The sequence below is a fragment of the Azolla caroliniana genome, unplaced genomic scaffold (assembly GCF_043228905.1).
Source record: "Azolla caroliniana isolate FFs.n. ecotype wild unplaced genomic scaffold, voAzoCaro1.0.p SCAF_4, whole genome shotgun sequence".
In the NCBI taxonomy this organism is placed as follows: domain Eukaryota; kingdom Viridiplantae; phylum Streptophyta; class Polypodiopsida; order Salviniales; family Salviniaceae; genus Azolla; species Azolla caroliniana.
This window is the reverse complement of record NW_028230439.1, coordinates 2,238,758-2,244,233: the sequence shown is the minus strand read 5'-3', so window position 1 is coordinate 2,244,233 and position 5,476 is coordinate 2,238,758.

Below are 5,476 nucleotides of genomic sequence, written 5' to 3'. Positions count from 1 at the left end.
TCTTCGAGTCGTGTGGCTATCGTCGGTGTGCGTGAGTAGGACCCCACATCGGGTCCATTACCGGGTTGCCGGTTGTAAGCTATTGAATATAGTAATCGGATTCCTGTTTTTCTTGCTCTTCATCTCTCTCTGTGTACTTGCATCTCTCTCTCTCTCTCTCTCTCTCCTTGGTCCGAGAGCCCCGTAGTCCCGCCTCTTTCTACACGCACGCGCGTAACAACGCGACAACGCGATCGACCTGAGCATCGCCAGGTCCGGAGTCACGCATCCGGAAACCAGACCCAGAATCGGTAGGAATTCTGTCTCAATGATCACTTCCGTCCCAATCAGATAGTCCTTATCGGCCTTGACTGCCGAAACGATACCCCATAGCTCAGGCTTAATTTGGGCGTATCCTCGCTGCCGCTCGCTCAATACCTTTGCCCCGAACCAGATCAGGAACCGTACGCCGTCCTTGTCTTCCTGATTGATCACCCACCCGATCCCGGTCGGGCTCGTGTCCACCGTCACGTAAATGGGGACTTCCTGGCCGTAAACCGCTTTCCGGAGAGCCGACGCCGCGGCGAGCGCCTCCTTCAATCTCCGAACCGACTCCGTGTGCTCCGTCCTCCATTCGAACCGGTAACCTTTCTTCAATAACCCGTAAAGCGGTTCCGCGACATGCGCGTAGTCCGGAATCCAGATGTGATAGAACGCACATGCCCCCATGAACCTTCGGACCTCCGTAACCGACCCGCAATCATCCTTCATCGCAGAGATGGCTTCTACCTTCGTCGGGGACGGCTTCCGGCCGTAAGGCCCGCATAGGTGTTCGACTACCAAGATCTCTGGTTGTTCAAAGGCTGACTTTTCTCCGGAGAAAATGAGTCGCGCGCTCTCGAGTCTTTGTAGCACCTTCTTGCAGTCGCGGATGTGATTCGTCACGAACCCCCGGCAACCCTAAACCCTAAACGGACTCGTCCTTGTCCTCCACTGGACATGCTTTGATCAGGATGTCGTCCAGAAACGGCATGGTGATGTCCGGGATGCAGTCCCTCAACACCTTGTTCATTGCATTCACCATGTGCGCCACTGAGTTCGTTCCCCCTTGCGGTAGGGTACACATTCGAACTAGGCCGAGAGGAGTTTGCATCGTCGTGATATCCCTGCTCTCTACGACTAGTTGGAACTGATCGTACTCTGAGTACGGATCCCCGACCGAGTAGATCGACCTCCCTGCGAAGGCCTCCGCGAACTCATCAATGGTAGGCCTGATACTTGCGTTTCGAATGGTCACCTTGTTGACCGGCTGCAGGTCCTGTATAAAGCGCAGTGTGCCGTTCTTCTTTGGCACGGTAAACCATCGATTCGAATATGGGGCACTCGATGGTTCGAGGATGCCCATCTCCACCTTCTGTTTAAGCAGCTCCATCAGCGCCAGAATGTGAGCTCTAGGCACCGGAATCGGTTTGAGATTCCACGGTACATGCGGTACCATGAAGATCTCCTCCGGCGAGAATGCGAAGGCTTTCCCGTGCCTTCCGAGCATTCTCCGAAACCGGTCCTCGTTCGCCGGCAGTAGAAACCCACCCCCACCAATGTTGAGGTCCCATAGCGTTATGTCGGTGATCTGGTGTCCTATGTTGGCCGGATTCCGTAAACTTGGGTCCGACGAGACCCTTTTATACGCTTCTCGCTGCCCTCCGGCAAGGGTGCCGCGACGGGCCTCACCTTCCGGTCCACAGTCTCGTACTTCGTACTTACGCAGGCCGTCTGATCCGACTTGATCCTCTCCCCAAAGTCCGCAATGACTTGGTACATTTCCATTGAGCTGACCGGACTCATCCGGTCTTCACTAAGGCCCTCATCGAATACGCCACACAGCTCTCCCAAGGTGTCATCAAACAAGACCGCCTCCACGGCGCCGCTAATTTCTTCATCGGGGTGGAGTGCCTTGCATGACCTGAGCCGCTCCTCCACCTTCTTCTTCTCCTTGCTACTGATGCCAGTTAATGTACAACCTTTGTTGTCGGAGAGCCAAAATTTCCTACCTATGGTACAGGTGTGGGGTTCCTCCGGCGCGTCCGAACTATCGCGGCCCCACACCTTGATAGCCCTCTTTAAAAATCCCCTTGGCTGTCACCGTCGAGAGTCTCGCGGTTACGCTCATGATTCGGTCTTACACCGCCGAGTGTCGTCCGTCTTGACTCTTTACGCGCGCGTATGCCGAGCCATTGTCGAGCACCTTTGTCTCCATGCGTGCTACCGTGATGTACGGTTCGCCGAGTATCATTGGGTGTGAGGACGTCTCTTGCACAAAAAAGTGTTGTTCTATCTCGACGTCGCCGATCTTCATGCGTACGTTTAGGCACGCCCCGCGCAACTCCTCTGTAGCGCGGGTTGCCGCGCGTATCTTCCAGCCGTGTTTGGTGTTGATCGGCCATTTCCCCTTTTTGTAGAAGTCCATGGACATCAGATTGATCTCGGATCCATGGTCTATCAGCGCCACTACTGGCTCTTGCACATCTCTGATCCAGACAGGGGTCTCAGTAGTATGCCGAGCCATTGTCGAGCACCTTTGTCTCCATGCATGCTACCGTGATGTACGGTTCGCCGAGTATCATTGGGTGTGAGGACGTCTCTTGCACAAAAAAGTGTTGTTCTATCTCGATGTCGCCGATCTTCACGCGTACGTTCAGGCACACCCCGCGCAACTCCTCTGTAGCGCGGGTTGCCGCGCGTATCTTCCAGCCGTGTTTGGTGTTGATCGGCCATTTCCCCTTTTTGTAGAAGTCCATGGACATCAGATTGATCTCGGATCCATGGTCTATCAGCGCCACTACTGGCTCTTGCACATCTCTGATCCGGACAGGGGTCTCAGTAGTATGCCGAGCCATTGTCGAGCACCTTTGTCTCCATGCATGCTACCGTGATGTACGGTTCGCCGAGTATCATTGGGTGTGAGGACGTCTCTTGCACAAAAAAGTGTTGTTCTATCTCGATGTCGCCGATCTTCACGCGTACGTTCAGGCACGCCCCGCGCAACTCCTCTATAGCGCGGGTTGCCGCGCGTATCTTCCAGCCATGTTTGGTGTTGATCGGCCATTTCCCCTTTTTGTAGAAGTCCATGGACATCAGATTGATCTCGGATTCATGGTCTATTAGCGCCACTACTGGCTCTTGCACATCTCTGATCCGGACAGGGGTCTCAGTAGTGGTTGTGGCCTAGTGTAACTTGGCACCAACTCATCCTCCAGGGCCGCATCCTCTAAGTGCATAGTCCACACCTCTACGGGCTTCTCCGGTTCCAGTTCCGTGGAGAGCAGTTTGCGCTTCACCAAATCCACAATGGAGTTGTGGAACTCCTACTTGGCAATTCCAAGCACCTCCCTCATCGACAACTCCACCTTGTTCTCAAGGATCCGCTCTTCAAGGACCTTCCGCAGGTCCGTCGCTTTGTCTATCTCGGTGCTTAGCCGGTACCCGGCAGGCTTGGCCTTGTCCGGTATGCCGGAATTGTTGGCGTCACTCTTTTTTGGGCCGAACCGAGTGTTGTACCGTTGTAGGGGACCGGCCCTTCCAGCCTTTCCCGCGCATTTGTCTTCTAGCAAAACCTCGTAGTTCTGGCATGTAGCTTCTGCGAAGCCAGACTTTTCCTCGACCGAGTCGCCCCACCCGGTGACCCCTGGGATATGCTGCTCCGCGCGGACCTCTTCTTCCTTCCTTAGTCGGACTCCGAAGAGGCCTTCCAGCACAAGTGGCCAGAACCCGGAGTGGCTCGCCTTCTGTCGCTCGTTGACCCCGACCCGGATTCCTGCCGATGCCGCATAAATCACGGCCTCAGTGTGTCGCGCGGCGGCCTCTTCCATCAGCCTCTTCATTCCACCATGCCCGGTATTCACTTCTAGGGCTCTCCGAGTCTCGTTGGAGTGCACCCAGCCACCCTAGAGGTACACCGTGTTAGTTTTGAGCGCAGCTGAGAAATCCGCGCAATCTCTACGTGCATGGCCGAATGCGTCGCACCATATGCATCGCTGCCCTGCCAGTGGCCTTCAGACACGAGACTTGTTGCCATTGTCTCGTCGTGCCTGCACGATCTAGACGTCGCGCACCATTTGTGACAATTCTTCCAACGTCGCTCCTCCGGAGGGACCTTTGACCACGCTGCTCGAGGACGACCCCGTCTCAAACCAATTTCGGGTCTCTTCCTTTCGCGCCAGCAAAGGCTCCTCGAACTGCCTTGCTGGGATGGGTCTCGTTGTTGACGGCCCTTCCTCGCTCCATTCCTACCGTTTGTCGAAACGGCTGCAGACTCCTTTAACCATGGCCCAATCAGTCGTGAGCCCGTCATCGGTCTCCACCATGAGACCTATCTTCTCTATGTTCAACGCGTCGACCTCTTTGACGAACAACAGTACCCGGCTCGTATCGAGCACGGTCCGGTCCAACGCCGACAACCGCGCAAACCACGTTTCGAATTCGTGGAGGAGCGCCAGTGCGCTCCTCCCCTTCCCAAGGCTTTCAACCCATGCCATGAAATCCCGCTTCGACAATCGAAGCGAGTCGTCGAACCCATACCTTTCGAGGAGCCGCTCCCCGAAAACCTCCCACGTCTGGCATCCGGCCAGCACCTCGAGCACCTCTGCATGGATGCTCGGCGTCACCACTCGAGGGAACCCGAACAACCGCCTATCTTCAAGGATCTCTCTCATGATCATCTCGGCCCGATAGGCCTCCAAATAGATCGTGGCGTTCTTACCACCAAATCGGCCTATGGTGCCAACGATCGATTCTATGGCTCTGTCGAGGGTTCCTGTTCCCTCATGAGCACTCATTAACCGGTCAACGGCTACTGCCATAGCTTAAGCAAGCTCAGATCCCCTCATCTTCAACTCCTTTGCCGCCTCCTTCATGTCGGGTTCACGAAACTATGTCGTGTTACTACGCTTTCGCGGGTGAAATGAGACGGGACCGCGGGGGCCCTGAACCAAGGAGCGTGAGAGAGGAGAGAGAGATAGCGTTATGCTGAACACAATGAAAGAGAGAGAGAAAATGGAACAATTCGATTATAACACCAGTAATGATTACAACATCGGCAATCGACCCTACACAAGAGTCCACACACACATAGAGATGTCACATGCCAAACACAGAAACGCGAAGGGAGAGCCTCTGATGGAAGCGCACGGGCTGTCCACGAAGCAGACGCGACGATCTCCGAACCCGTAGAGAAAGACTACTGAAGGAGGACAGAGAGAGCTCAGCACGCGGTTCGGCAGCACTTCGTCCTCGCTAATGCATGCCAATCTGTTCTTCCTTCTCGTCTTCCTTATATAGGTCATTGGGGAGAGACCCTTCTCCTTCAATCACAGTCACATTATTTTATTCTCTGTTCCTTCGGACAGAGATACGCATCGATTTCCTAATAAATATGTCGCACCTAGTATATTTACATCGGCCACCCTACACATAATTATGTACAAGTTATCAATTCACA